Here is a 16144-nt window from a genome sequence, read left to right on the forward strand (position 1 = left end):
GGTACATCCTGAAAGCAAAGCAAACCTTCGAAGTCTCTCATATTGCAATCAATGGGGTTTAAACATTGGGAACTTGGCCTGGATCGTGTCCATGGAACCTGGTTTTCATTGCCTCCCATGAAAGGCGCGTAATGCCTTTCTAATCCCAATACAGAAGGTATGTCATGCAGGCATTTCCAGTGAAGAATACTGGCGTCTGTCGAGGATATTACTCGCAGGCTCTGCGGGTGATGCAATGATCAGATGGAACCTTTCATCAGATCCCTAATATGCCGTCCTGTCTGCTTTGCCAGAACTCATTCCTGAATATTGTATGCAGCTCTAATCCAAGTCTAAACATCTGAGGGAGATATGCCATTGCCTACATCAAAGGCAGCAGACTTCAGTTTACATTGGAAGAATGACTCCATTTAGCAGCGTCAGGCCAATAAAAATGCGCATGTAATGTGCCGCAGCCTTGGGGCCTGTCTGTTGGGGGAGGTGGGGGGGACCCCTTTTATTGCTCATTATCATTTAACAATAGCAAAAAAAGGAAGTTATCCCAACTTCAGAGGGAAAAGAAAAGCTTGTATAAAAAGCCTTTTGGCCATTTGCAGATCCTGCAGCCGTTTCACGGGGCTCTCTTGGGATAAGTTAAAGAAGGGAATTAGCCTACAGAACCAGAATGAGAAAAACATATTAGCAGGGTCTTTACTCTCTTTTTTTTAATGCAGTGCCTGGTGTGTGAAATTGAACCTCTCCTTCAACTTCAAAATCAAAGCTCGTTCTATATGAGAAGTGGAAGTCCCAAGCCAAACCACTTGAGGTTTCCATTTGGCTTTTCCGTAAGCAACCATCTCTCTCCATCTCCTTCCCAGTGGGCTATTGGAAATCTCTGGGTGGTTGTCAACCAAGTTTTACTCAAGAGTAGACCGATTAAAATGAACATGACCGATGGTGGAATTCAACGACATGTTAAGGGGTGTGTGTTGAGCAAAATAAGGTCCTTTCGCACAACAGGTCTTTCCCCCCTATTCTCCCCACCCCCATGTACCCCCCAAACCTATTCCAGTGGTTCCCCCAACCCTCCGGGGCAGATATAGGAGGAGCACAGGGGGGGGGAAGTTCCATTGTACAAGCAGATTTTGTTCAGCTTGGGCAACAACTTAGTTGGATCCAGCCCTACGTCAGACCCATTAATTTTGATAGGACTACTTTGAGTAAAGCTGAGTTGCATGCCACCCACTCTTTAGAAGGAAAGGCAGTGAAGGAAGGTTGCATGGGGGGGGAATACTCTTCCTCCCTCGCTGGCCTATGTTTTGGCAAAGCAATTCAGCAATGCCAGAAGAGAATGGAACCTTTCTAATACAATCTTCTAGACTATAGGCTACTTGGATGGTGCTGTGGGTTAAACCACAGAGCCTAGGACTTGCCAATCAGAAGGTCAGTGGTTCGAATCCCCACGACAGGGTGAGCTCCCATTGTTCGGTCCCTGCTCCTGCCAACCTAGCAGTTCAAAAGCACATCAAAGTGCAAGTAGATAAATAGGTACTGCTCCAGCGGGAAGGTAAACAGTATTTCCGTGCACTGCTCTGGTTTGCCAGAAGTGGCTTAGTCATGCTGGCCACATGACCCGGAAGCTGTACACTGGCTCCCTTGGCCAATAAAGCGAGATGAGTGCTGCAACCCCAGAGTCGGCCACGACTGGACCTAATGGTCAGCGGTCCCTTTATGCTTACATAGTGTTTAAATGCATGGGGTGAATGTGGCTTGAGTCCCTTTGCCACCATAAGCTCTCACAAAATCCACTTTCATTGTCCAGCTGTCAATTCCCACTCCACAGGTATATAAGTTAAGAGTGCATGAGGAGCTCATACAATTAGGAAAACAAGTCAAACAACTGCGAAGAACAGCCCAGAACAATACAGAAGAGGCAGGTCCCACAAAAAATACCTTAAACATCAAAAGACATGGTGAAGAAAGGCGACGTTAATGTTTGGTGGCACTATGAGGGACAGAATTTTTCATCAGGCTTTTCTCTCCCAGCTCTGCAATTCGGTGCGGTTTTGTGTCAGGTTGCTTTGACAAATCACCAGATGCACTTTTGATTCAGGGACTGGTAGCATATTGATGCATGTTTTCCTCCCTCCTCCCTTCCCCACGCCAAGCTTCTCAAGAGGGGGAATATCCATCTCCTTTTCAGCAGTCCAGCTTCACTTCTGATTTCAGAGTCAGGTCATCTGCCAGAAAGAAAAGGTAGAAATCGAAATGGATACCCTGAAATCTTCCTCTCCAGTTTTATTTAAACCTCATTTGTATGACTGTAATGTCTTTTGTACCATGAAAGATTGTTCAATTTAATCAGGGGGTGGGTGGGTTGGAGTGGGTACATGAAGAGAGAAACAACTAGGGTTAGGGCAAGAAGCATGGCTCGTTCTGCACTTGAAGGCAAACTTATGCAATCAATTTCTGAATCAATTTGTGAACTGAAACACATCCGTACTTTGAAATTTGCACACCTCCAAAATTTGCAGCACAGTTCTCCAGCCAATTGCCGCATACAAAAATGCATATTCTAGGGTAAAATGTGCATTAAAATGCAAATATTTGGAAAAATAGCATATGTGATGCATTATATTAGAGAGAATTGGGGTTGAACCTAATGCTGGTCCTACTCAGAGTAGACCCATTTAAATTAATAGCCATGGCTAACTGCAGTCCATTAATTTTAATAGGTCTATTCTGAGTCAAACTTAATTGCGTAAAAGCCATAAGAAGAGCCTACTGGATCAGGCCAATAGCCCATTGAGTGCAGCATCCTGCTCTCACAGTTGCCAACCAGATGCCCCTGGGAAGCCTGCAAGCAGCACCAGAGCACAAACACACCCTCCCCTCCTGAGATTTACAACATTTAGTATTTAAAGGCATTACTGCCTCCAACTATGGCGGCAGAGCAGAGCAGTCATGGCTAGTAGCCTTATCCTCTGTGGTTTGTGAAAATATAGTAGGCAAAATCACATATTAAAAGATGTGTACATATTTGCAAACTGTTGTGAAGTACAGAACGAAAACTGGGGAAACGAGAAACTGAGAGGAGCCAAAACGGGCCGATCCACCCATCCCTCACAACAGCACAGCCTCAGACTTCTGCTTCCCTACTGGAGGCCGGCGTTTCTGTGAGCCGTTCCCAGAGAGCTGCATGGGTCCATCTTGCTTCACTGAGCTGGAACAGCCAGTCTTTCAGTGAGCACACACATTAAGGCCCTCTGGTTGCGCTCACTATAGCAACCCTCTCCCACCCAGCCCTTTCTTCTCATGACGCTTTGCGATTTAAGAAGCACCACAGCCTATTATACTTCCTACCACCTTCTCTCCTTCAATTCTACCATTTGCTAAGGAGCAAGTGGGGTTCTTGTTGTTTTTGCTTTTCTTCCTGGAAGGTTTCCTCTTCCGAGTGGAGCAGAAAATTCTGCTTCACGCACAACACACACACACACACACACAGAGAGAGAGAGAGAGAGAGAGAGAGAGAGAGAGAGAGAGAGAGGACCAAAGGTGGAAAACATTTTTCTGTCACTGACCATTATAATTTCAACAGCCCACATGTGGGTCAAAGCTCACAGGATCACAGTACTGATGTAAAAGACTTTGCTCTTCTATTATATTATTTGTTTGTTTGATTTGTCCTGCCTTTCCTCCAAGGAGCCATACATGGCTTTCCCCAACTCTCCATTTTACTCCCACAACAACCCTGTGAAGTAGGTTAGACTAAAAGGCAAAGACTGGCTCAGGATCACCCAGTGAGCTTTAAACCCTGGTCTCCCAGGTCCTAGTCTGACACTCTAACCACTATACCAAGCTGGCTCTCAAATGCTGACACGGGAATTCCAGCTTTCCCTTCCCTTTTTTATTCTCCTACTAGGGACACTAGTCAACAATGTCTTAAAAATGGATAATTTGTGGACATGTCCTGAGGTACAGGTGGGGTACCTCAGGCAACGAAGCCAAACACAATCCTCCAGTTCTCACTGTCCACTCCGGAGGCTTCTCCCTAAGCCACACCCCCTCTCTCCAGGCCACACCCCTCACCAGCCCTGCTCCTGTCTGTCTGCATTTCTTAGTACAGAAAGTATTGATCGGATATGTAGAGATCTTTTCTATTCTGATTAATTCAAGAGGGTTCTGGAAGCTTCTCTGCGTGAAAGAAACAAGCAGAATGTTCATGATGTTTGGATTATTCCTTCAGAGAATCTGAGTACAGCTGGCTTAAACTAGTTCTGTTATCTCTTTCTGTCAAGTTCATGCTGACTATAATAGTATGGCCAGAAGGAGCCTGGGTTTCACTTTCTTTCTGTCTTCTGTCCTTCTGGTGTGGTGTTCTGTATACAGTGTTGTAACAACAACAACAACAATAATAATTTATACCCTGCCCATCTGGCTGGGGGTTTAGACTTATTATAAGTTATTGTAAGTTTCAGTTAAGTCTGCTGCAACTGGATTTCTTATGGACAGTGCCAATCCCGAATGTATTGGATTTGTGAAAATTATGCTCATTTGCCTTCAGTAGCAGTAAAGCTCTGCTGGATAAAATATTAATTGCCTCTGGTCTATTTTGGGGGAATCCTGCAACATGTTTAAGTTTTTACTCTGTTAACTATACATTGGAATCTACTCTGGATCAATATTGAGTAGAATTCCATGACAGCTCCACCCTTTCCTCAAGGGCTGGTTGGGATGTGGTCCTTGCACTCTGCAAATGCTTCTTGCTTGCCTGGTTGGAGGATGAAGAAATGTGGGGGGGGAGTCAGGGACAGCCCACCCATTAGCCACAGCGAGACTTGGATTGGCACACCCTCCCCCTGGCCCACCTGTCCACCAACCACATGTCATTTAGGACTAGGAGTGCCACTGCTACTTTGTCACTGTCACAGAGCAGGCAGCAGCACTGCCACAAGGCTCTCCAGCGGTGACTGGTCACTCACATTGCAAGGAATCATGAGAGAGGTAGCCTCAAAGAGTGCCTTCACTGCTGCCACTTTGTCGACAAAGGCTGCTTGAAGTTTAATAGTAGGAAGAACAGCCACCACATCCACAATCCTTCACTCAGTCTGGAAAGACTGGGAACATAGGCATTGTACGAGGGAGCCATTGTTAGGTGTGGGGCTCTGGAGAGACTCAGCATGACCTTTCTGCCATAGCAGGGGGGAGTGGCAGGTGGGTGGTCAGCACTGGAGAAGATAGTGACCAAGCAGGACTGAACTCCTTGCACATCAGATGGTGGACAGTGTGAGAGTGTGTGTGTGTGTGTGTGTGTGTGTGTGTGTGTGTGTTTCAGTCGTGCTTTCTGGAGGAATGGGCTTCGTGAGCAGCCACATCTTTACCCCCTATATGATATCAGGTGTAGGGCAAGTGTCTGTGGTTTGGAGAATGGAGACACCAAATCGGACCCCCGGGCCAGCTTTCAACCCTAAAGTTGCAGATTTCAAACTGGTACCATCTTCAGTGAGAGATTTTTACCACAGGCCTCCTGGCTTGGGAACGCAAGTAGATTTGAGTAAATCTGTGAGACTTACAGCACTTCTCTCTAAAATTGCTCAGCTGAAAGTGAGGAGTAAGATTACCCTGAAGTCAGCTGCGGATCTCAGATGTCAGGAAAGGAAAACCAGAAGAAAAATGAAAGGGGTGATTGGTTATTATAGCAGCGAAAATCCTTGATCTCTACCTGTCAAAATAGAGCTGCCCAAATCGAGATCCATCTCATTTCCACCCAAATTTGGCACGTCGCTGGCAAGCGTAACCCCCATATTAAAAATGTTATAAAAACTATTAAGTCATGTGGAAGAGTAGCGGGTTGATTTTGCTGAAATAGAGACGGATTGGCTCAGGGCTCATGGGGAACAACCCACATTAAAAGATGAGCCTAAGAGGCAGACTTTCTGGATCTCAATCATGACAGGCAGGAAGAGCTATTATCTTGATGATGAGGAACTGCTTTTGTGGGGCAGGGAGGTTGATAGAAGAAGCCAAATTTACCTCAGCAGAGCTGCTCAGTGACCCTGTGCTGCTCAAGTGTAGACGGGCCTAGAGGGAGAGGGGAAAACTTTCTTGGCTGGTGCCATAGACCAGGCCTAACATATTTTAAAATGGATCTGGAAGCTTCCGTTCCAGTCACCAAGCACAACTGCAGGCATGATCTTTCAGGCCAAGAATTTCAGTGGTAACTGTGGTTGTAAGTTGTAGCCCACATCACTAAGCTTAAAAATTCATGTTGGATAAGGAAATGACGATCATGATTTTAAAAAGCAATTGAGATATTTGATATATACCGGTTTTATGCTTTTGATATTTTATGAGAGGGGTGGAGAGCCTGCTGGGTCAGGCCGATGGCCCATTTAGTCCAGCATCCTGTTCTCACAGTTGCCGATCAGATGCCTGTGGGAAATCAGTATGCAAGGTTTGAGCAAGCGATCTGGAACAGGACCACAAAGAGATAAAACGCTGTAAAGTCCCCATCCCCACTCCCTGTGCAGCTATTTGCTTTGCATAATAGATAGCTGCATTTTAGTACAGCTGGCACCATGTGTGCCAAACTGAGAGCCTGCAAGGAAAGATGACGTTGGGGTAAAGGTCTCAACATCCTCCTATGTGGATCTTCTTTTTGTGCATGGAGAGTTGCAAGCTGCCCACACAATGGATTAGGTTTGCCAGGTCAGAAACATCCTAGACCCTGAGGTTTCAAAGCCCAAACCTGAGACCTAGAGGAGGCCCCTGGTGATGTCACAGGTGGAGGCAACAGGTGATGTCACAGGGGCAGGCCCTGGAGATGGAAGTTCAATGGAAGAGGGAAGTGGAGGAGGGCAGACCCTCCTCAGAGCCCAAAAAGGACATCAGTGAGGGTAGAGGAAGCTACAAAGAGACCAGAGGCACAGTGGAGCTTTGTTTACACTGCTCAGCCTCCCTGCCTTACAGCTGACACATGGGGTAGTGCAGCAAGAACCGCTTTCCCGCACAGCCTCCAGCTGACCCCGGAGCTTCATTCTGGTTGTGGATATTTTTGGATACAGTATTTTTGGTATGGATTGACGAGAAAGTGGCAGGGAAGGCCTTTAAAGGGTGTTTAGAGGGTGCTTCCGGCTTTATGCAATTTCACTTATGCTCATGGGGGCCCAGAACATAACCCCTGCATAAGTGGAGGGACTCCTGTATTATATATCTTTTATTTTTCATTCCCAGCTGTCTTGCAAGTGGGTGGGTGGGTGGAAGATAATGTTCCATTGAATTCATATTAAAACCCTGATAACTCAAAGGTGGCTCTTTTAAATTTTGTAGTCAGATGGTCCTTTGGTGGTTGCTCTTTCACGAAGCAAATTAATCGAGGACAACTGTAGCTAATATGATCAGAGGCGACTGTGTGTGTCTTAGATGCGAGAGCTCACAGCAGCCAGTGGATCAGAAATGGCCTGCCCTGAATGGGACCTCCTATACAATGAGCCCAGTAAGATATGCACATTTTAACACCCGCTTAACACTGAGACAATGCCATGGCTTTTGTTGCTTAACACAGAGGAAAGATTCCGATAGTGGGAATTCCGGGCTCAAAAGCGGTGTTCTTTCAGATGTGGTGCAGTTTGCCTAATGACCCGGGTACATAGCAAGAAAACGAGGTGGAAATTTTCCCCTTAAAGAACCATCTTTCTCCTTCTCCCCTTCTCTGTCTTTTACACACACACACACACACACACACACACACACACGGCAGATAACAAAAGGAAAATGCCGCACTCATTTCCTAGCCAAAAGAAATGCTGAACTGAGTAATCACAATGGGAACTATTGGAGAAAGAAAACTCATGCAGCAGGCTGCCCAGCCTTTAATGCTTAGCTCAGCAAGATAATAAACCACAAACTCATAGTTCTGTGGGCAACATGGTAGGGACAGGTCTAGAGCTGAAACCAATTATCCTGAAAGTCTCCTAATTTTGTCCTTCCATTTTTGAATTCACATTTTGAATATGCAATGCTTAATTCCGAGTTTGGACACTTGAGACCTGTTGACATTTCTTAAGTGTTTTATTTTTTAAATTAAATTTATTTTTGGCAAGCGTCAGATAAGAATTCCCATAAAATGTTAACTCGCAAATTCTAATTGAAACTGCAAATATACCAAATGCTGTAAGGTTTTTAGAGAAATACTTTATGCCAACTGTCAAGTGCAATCAAATATGACATGGGAGAGGTTTTTGAATTGTTTGACGGCAAACTATCGACTCTTTCCAGAGGGGTAGCAGCCAAGTCAAGCAAACTCAACAGAGAGTCTTGTGGCACCTCAAAGATTCATAACTTTGACTGAGGTATATAAGCCATAAAAAACAATAACAAAAGGTGTTGCCTTTGCCTGTGGACAAGCTATCATTTCTCTCCTCCTACAAATGACCCAGACGCAATGTCATTCTGGGCGATTTTGGGAGGAAACATGGTGGCCAGCCCAAAAGCATGACTACCAGGACTGTACATATATACACAATTGGGATAACCCTTTTTTAACCAAGGATGATTCATGAATGACTTGGATATGCAGTCCAAACCAACTTTGGGGCCTTGAACAGTGTTTGATTAAACATGCAGCCCAGCAGGAGAATGTTGGAGAAGATGCACCATGGCCTCCTTCTCCTTGTCCCCAGACCGCCCTCTCCCACTTTGGGCAGTCCCAGTTCACTCTGGGTTGACCCAGTCCGGCCCAAGGCTGCCTCAACCTACTATGACTAAATCCCAGGTTTACTCAAATTGGCCCAGTTCGGTTTGGGATTTGGCTGGAGCTGGTACACAGCCATAGTGGCTATACTGTTGTCACCCACCTCACCCCCAATCTGGTTGACTGTGGCTGGGTCCTTTGGGCAAGGATTTGGTTCAGTTTGCATCGAAAAGCAAACCTACAAAATCCACCCTTTTCTAAACAATAATTGAGCAGAAGAAACACAGCAATCCTTCAAAATGTGCTCTTTTCTTAATGTTGCGATGCTGTTCTCTGGCCAAGTCATGCGTCCAAAAATGCATTACATTCAGGGAAATGGTTTTGCATAGATGGGTCTGATGCGGCATAACAAAATATGTACACTATGAGAAATTCACACTGAAATCTGGATGAATTTTCATGAGGACTTTTAAAAACACACACCAAGAAACAAATAAATCACAAGCATATATGGAGGACTAAAGTTAAGACTGGAATAATGAGAAATTGAGAGAAACCAAAACGTACAGATTTGCCCATTTTGGAGGTGAAAGAAATGGCAGCCAGCGGTCCAAGAGCAGATCCCAGCCCAGTACTGTCTTCTCTGGCAGCAGCACTCCAGGGTCTCAGGGAGAGGGAATTCCCATCTCTTGGCTGCTGCTTTCAAATGGAGACATTAGGGATCACAGCTGGAACCTTCTAGAGCAAAGCGCATGCTCTGTCCCTGACCTTTGATGCCTCCCCATGAAGGAGACCCCTCATTAAAGCACGGGGCTCTTGGCAACCTGATTTCCCTTTGCTTGCTTTCAATTAAGCTGCATTTGTGGGTGGCATTTTATTTTCAGAGAGGAATGTACAACAATTGACCCCCATAGTGACGCCATTTCCTCTCAGAGGAAACTCTTGAGGAAGGAAGGTTATACACAAACAAACTTCCATTCAATGAAGCAGTGTGGGTCATAACTGGACCTCTCCTTTTTTTCAGCTCATGGCTGAGGCCAGGCCAGTCTTCCTGTTCATAGAGTTCATGGCTGATCACAATCCTGCTTCGCTATCATTTAAGCATCCAGTTCGTGTACATCTATTTTCTTCGTAGCGTGCAGATGTATTCCATTTCCCTGTTGCCGTGGAACACAGCCACAACTGCAAACAGAGTTACATAAATGGCCATCTGTGCTTCGAAAACTGCTGACGCACATTATTGCTGGGTGAGATTTTTCACCAGTTAGCAAAATCAAGCCATTAATACATCTGAAACGTCCTTGAAATCAAGGAAGAAAAATCCTGAACAGAGCTATCTCTGCAGTAAGTATTTAGAGGATGGTATACTAATGCAAAGTTGGACGAAGTCTCCATATCCCTGTAGAAAGTATATAATTTTATTGATTTATTGCATTTTTATCCACCTTTTCTCCAAGGCACTCCAAAAGGTGTACATGGTTCCCCCCCCCCCCATTTAATCCCCACGATAACCCCCTGAAGTAGGTTAGGCTAAGAAGCAGTAATGGGCCCAAGGTCACCTTGTGAGCCTCATGCCTGAGAGGGGATTTGAACCCTGATCGCCCATATCATAGTCCAACACTCTAACCACTCCACCCCACTGGCTCTCTCTATACTTCTCCAAAGGTCTCGGTTTCAGCCCGTGTTCAAATCATCCCCAGCAGAGAAGTTGGGAAAGCCCAGAGCCAAAGATGTGTGCGGAGTTGCTGTGGACAGATAGCACTGAACTAAATTGACAAATGTTCTGATCCAGTATAAGGCAGTATATATTGGTTGTTAGCATGGGAAGAAACTGGCCCTAAATCCAGATAAAACGGAACTGGTAATAGTGGGGTGCTCAGTGGACCAATTACATGGGGAAAATTTCAACTATGGGTGAAAATGCACTCTTCTGTAAGGATCAGGGTCATGGCATGGAGAACGTTCCTGCCATTTCTCCTGGATTTCCTGTGGTGGCTTTCATTTTCTTTTGCGCTTTTCCCATACCTTCTCTTCAACAGGATTCAACCATTCGTGATTCGTCCTTCTTCACAGATAAGCATTTCATCATCGTTGTCCAGGTTGTGTTCAAGATATCAATAACCCTGAAGATTTACATGGAAGCATGGACTAGAAGCAAGTTCAGCTGGTTGGATGGAACAACTGTAGCCTCTTCCTATTGTTTCTTCCTACCCTCAAATACAGGTCAATACCTTTTCCAGTTGTTTTAATTGGCCTTATGCAGCATAAAATTTCTCTCTGTATGCAATGTTTCAAGAGTTGCGGTCGGCTTTCTCATGAGAAGCAACACAGAAGTGTTGAAAAATGAAATAAACTAAATAAAATTATCAAGGAACTATTACCGGGTCACACCCCAAGTTCCAAAGTAAATTTATTTCTTGTTATTTATTAGTCATGTTTTTATACTGCCTATCCAACTGTGCTCTCTAGACATTTCACAGCATGCTAAATTCAAGACACATTTGCCTGGCAAAGCAAAGATCAGGATAAAGATTAGCTCTCAGCCTTCATTTATGTTTTCTCAAGCATGCTAGTATACAGCTCACTTTCATTAGGGCCACATCTGCACTATATATTTAAAGCATTATAATCCCACAGCCATGGCTTCCTCCAAGGAATCCAGGGAATTGCAGTTTGTTACAGGTGCTGAGAGTTGTCAAGAGACCCCTATTCCCCTCATTCAACTACAATTCCCAGGGTTCCCTAGGCAAGAGGGATTCATTGTTAAACTACTCTGGGAATTGTAGTTCTGTGAGGGGAATTGGGCTCTCCTAACTCTTGACACCCTTAATGGGCTACAGCTGCCAGAATTCTCTGGTGGAAGTCACGACTGTGTGGTGGCCTAGGTCTGTAGTGGCCTAGTGAGGATGTGGCCTAGGTCTGTCGAAACATTGATATGAACCTACTCAAACCATTCGGTCTTCATTTGAAGTCCTTTTCTGGGTGCCCCTGTGAGGGAGGTTTCGAGGCTTGCAAACTTTCTCAACCTTTTCAGTTCTGCTTCCTCACTTATGAGATTCTCTTCACAGGGAGGCCGATCTGTTTCCATCATTAACATCCTTGTAACACCAGGGAACAGCTTTTTTCTTGTCCCACACATTTGACAAGTTATGGTGATTTTGGTGTCTACTACACAGCTGGCACTGTGGTCTAAACCACTGAGTCTCTTGGGCTTGCCAATCGGAAGGTTGGCGGTTCGAATCTCCACAATGGGGTGAGCTCCCGTTGCTCTGTCCCAGCTCGTGCCAACCTAGCAGTTGGAAAGCACGCCAGTGCAAGTAGATAAATAGGCACCGCTGCAGCGGGAAGGTAAATGGCATTTCTGTGTGCTCTGGCTTCAGTCACAGTGTTCCGTTATGACAGAAGTGGTTTAGTCATGCTGGCTGCATGAACAGGAAAGCTGTCTGCAGACGAACACCAGCTCCCTCAGCCTGAAAGTGAGATGAGCGCTACAACCCCATAGTCACCTTTGACTGCACTTAAACGTCCAGGGGTCCTTTACCTTTTACCTTTACTGCTTTCCATTGGACCACACCAGTGAGGCTGAGAGGGGGGTATTGTTGTCTAGGCAGCCTAGGATCTCCATACACACTGCCCAGGCTTGTGCCCTGGGAAGGTCACTTCAGTGCTGCTAACATAGTGGTTTGCCTTCACCCCCAGAGGTGCACTCCATTGTCTCTCAAGGCAGACAGCAGTGTGTTTTGCTGCTGAAATTATTGCTGTTATTTGTTTCATAGATTACCGTATGGCTTTATTTCTTTTTTCTCTCTAGTTTCACGCCATGATTTAGGTTTGCAAATGTTGCAAGTGACTTGGAGCCAAGAAACTCATATGTTGAATAAATCAGTGCCCTTTGCTAAATTTGAAATTCTATTAGATACTATGCTGTTAAAGGGGGGCATTCTATGTCGTGTCTAATAGAAGACCTCTACCACCATTAGAATTTCACATGATTCATTCAAAAATGAGAAGCAGCCATGCAAGGCAAGCATATTACGAAAGATGCCATTGTTCCTTCTGGAGTGTAAGTAAATTGTCTGAAGGAATTTCATTTCCATCTCTTGGGTAAATAAGATCTAACTTAGTTTCTACTGCTTTATCTTTCTATCTTAGTTATTCTTCTCTTTTTTTTCCATCCTCAGAAAATGTAAAGGTTTAGTGCTTTCTTGCCTTAGGAAAGGAATGTGGCTTTATTTTTAAAAAAACCTGCACTACTTAAACATTAAGCAGTTTCATTCACATATATACGCCTCCCTTTTTACAAACTCTTCCCTGTTTTGTGGCATTTGCTCTTTGTTGCATTAAGCAGACCTTCTGTTTGGCTGGAGACTCGGATTTCATCCCTCCAGCTAAGTCGTCCCATTTACAAATATTTAAAATATGACTTATGTCAACTCCTGGGAGGCCCGGCAGGTTGTGTACATACATACAAACCTCTAACTCGGTGGTTCTAAGCCAGAACAGCTATTTTGAGGTTAAATCAAGTCGAGTCAATCAACAGTTCAATAAAAATGATGGAGCCCCAAAGTCACATTCAAGTCAGCTATCTCAGCTTCAGAATAAATATTTTGCCACTTTAGAAGAATTCGGAGGATATAATCCTTCACTCCAGCCATCCATTAACCCAACACAAAGCAGCTGGTAAAAAACACAAACCCTTCGCAGAGACATTACTTTCTTCCTCCCCCTTCCCTTGCCCCAAGAGCAAGATGGCTATTCTTTCTTGAAAGGCACAGAGCATCTGAAACTGGTTAGTAGCTGAAACATCCCGGGTTGCTGAGGCAGCAAAAACATGACCCTGTAAATTTTCCTTCAGGGGATGTGTGTGGCGCATTAATTAACCAATCCAAAAAGCATGGCTTATATCATCGTGGGGTGCGTTTAATATCCCAGCTCCCTGCTTAATATTGAGGGCGTCAGCAGAAAGACACACGTCAGATGTAAGTTCATAAGGCTACAAAAAGAAATCTGGTTTGTGGAACAGAAGCTGAAGGGAAGGGTGATTTGAAGTGAAATATGATCAAAACTCCCAGCAGAAGATCTGGACTGAAATCCAGTCACCCTGGTTGGATTTCCACTTCTAAAGAACTGTCAAAGCACTTTATAAGAGATGCATGAAGTTATTTTCACAAACTGAGATGGGTATTTTCCTTTCTGATATTAGTCAAATTGACCGCTATGAGTTTATTGAGGTATAAAACAATACTTTTCTCAATATGCATGCACTTGAAGGAGCAATAATCCCTATTCATTCCATGGCCAGGTTGACAGGTAGACAGGGCCACACATGTCGATCACATGTCATAATAGCAAAAAGCTGATTGGCAGGCAGACAGCCCCACCCACCTGTTAAAGTTCAAACGGGCTGCTGTCAGGACCAGTCAGCTGATTAGTGCTGGGAGTGTGCTTCTGAAAGGTCTTGCTGTAACCACCAATCAGTGAGCCCTTCTGAAGTCCATTTGCTGTGCTATGTGTGGAGGGAGATCTTGTCAGGAGCCGGAGTCAGCGATAAAAGCACCAATGACAATGAAGTTAACTCTTTATTCAAAGAAACCAAAAGAGTGCAGGCCTAGTGATCACAACAACACCTCCCAGTAGATATTGCCCCAATGAAGAGGTCATAAGAACTGAAGGTCCCCACCTTCCCACTGCTCTCTAAGACTCCTCTACCAGTTATTCTGCATGTCTAGGAGATCAGGAGGGAGGGGAGACTCCCTGGATACTTCAGCAGCTTGCCTTATCTCTGTCTCCTGGCCCCCCTCCTCTTCTGCCTCTGAGCCTGGAGTGTCCTCTGACACAGCCTCTTCCCGCTCACTAAACCCTGTTGCTTCTTCAGTCCCCACAGTCGTTCTCCTCACAGTCTGCTCTCTGCTTCTGACCACCACCAATCCCCTGGCTCTGAACGTTCCTCCCTTGGGGGTTCCCCAGCTGGTGCCTCCCACCATTGCATCCAGCCAGTCCATCTCTCTCACACACAAACACACAAAGAGAGAGAGAGAGAGTTTCCCCAGCTGAAGTCCAAGTTGCTCTTACTGGAATAGCTTTCCAAGTTGTGCAGTAAGGTTCCTCCCCAGCTAAATCAAAAGAGAAACTACTAGAATAACACCATTGCTAGCTCTTGAGTAACGTTCCCTTTGGTGCAGGGGGCGGGGACCTGTTGGACTCCAACTCCTATCAGCTCTAGCCAGCATAGCAAATGCACATTGATGATGGGAGCTGTAGTCTAGTAACCTTTGGACAACCACAGGGTTTCCCAAGCCTGTTTTGATGCCAATTCTCATTGAATGGCTTCATGTAGGATCAGGACAGCAATTCAGGATGGGCTCTGATGTTACAAAAACCACAGTGTTCCTGCCAAATATGGCATCCCAGTGTCAAGTCTCCCTCCCGTCCCTAACAAGATGCTGGATTAGATGGGCTATTAGCCCTATCCTGCAAGTTTTTATGTTTTTATCTTACATTCCAACATGCAGAAGATGTGTTAAACTGATTCTTTTTTTAAAAAGGAGCTGCTGAAGATCTTCCTTGTTCCCCTTTCAGATATATGACCCCTTTACAATCGATCCCCAGCTTCTTCTGTGCCAAAGTATGCTTGCACTTTCTCCTTAACCCAAAGAATTCTTGTGGGGTGGTATGAAAACCATTGTTTACATGATTAGTCATCCTTGGTCTCTTCTAAATAGTAGGACGTATCATTTTACATATTTCAGATGCGCACCATTTGTTTTCTTGCGGTCGCTGATGGCTATCTCTCCCCAAACCAAGATAATTCTGTTTTCTAATAAAAATTCTCTCAAAATCCCAACAGTGTCCAAAATATGAACCAAAGAAATGTGCTCTTGATCTTATTTTAAGGGCATGGACCGGTTGTTGTAGAGTGAGCTGCATTCTAGCAGAACTCCAGATTTATAATAAAGTTAAGTTATGACAAGTTCTGGGACCGAAGCCAGATTCAGACCAAATCTAAAGTTTTTACAGGGGTGAAAAGGGTTTTGCTAGGGAGTCTAAATCTCCTGCAGAACGCCTGTTTTTTTTTGCATGTAAACATTCGTGGAAACAAATGGCAGGGGTTCCAATAAACTATCAAACCCCAACCCACCCTTTTTCATTTGTGACAAGACCATAAAAGAAAGCTTTATGGGGAAGGATAGACAAGGAGAAATGAGAATAAAAATGAATTCCATGATACTCAAATAGACCTCCCCATTATTTTGATAACCTGATATTGATTCCTAAGTGAAAAGGACTCTCCTCTTGCAGTGGATGTACTTCTTAGAAGATGGGGGAGGGATTCAATTCAGTTTATATTTAAAGACGAATGTACTTGATCTGCACCTCCTGAAACAATATGTGAAATGAAATGAACCCATTCTCTGAAATCCATGCATCTCTGGGGTTTCTGCCTTGCAGTCCTCCAGGCAAATCATGCATAAG

At 44.7% G+C, this 16144-nt stretch overlaps 1 long non-coding RNA gene across 1 annotated transcript in view; it reads right to left on the reverse strand.

Annotated features, from left to right (window-relative positions):
* Positions 1-1752: 1752 nt before the first annotated feature.
* Positions 1753-16144, reverse strand: part of LOC310758880 — an 88122-nt gene continuing 73730 nt past the window's right edge. Inside the window, exon 3 of the long non-coding RNA XR_014546044.1 lies at positions 1753-2219. This is a non-coding gene — a long non-coding RNA (uncharacterized lncRNA). The remainder of the gene's footprint in view (positions 2220-16144) is intronic.

Source organism: Podarcis filfolensis (assembly GCF_964270895.1).
Source record: "Podarcis filfolensis genome assembly, chromosome: 3".
Taxonomy (NCBI): Eukaryota; Metazoa; Chordata; class Lepidosauria; order Squamata; family Lacertidae; genus Podarcis; species Podarcis filfolensis.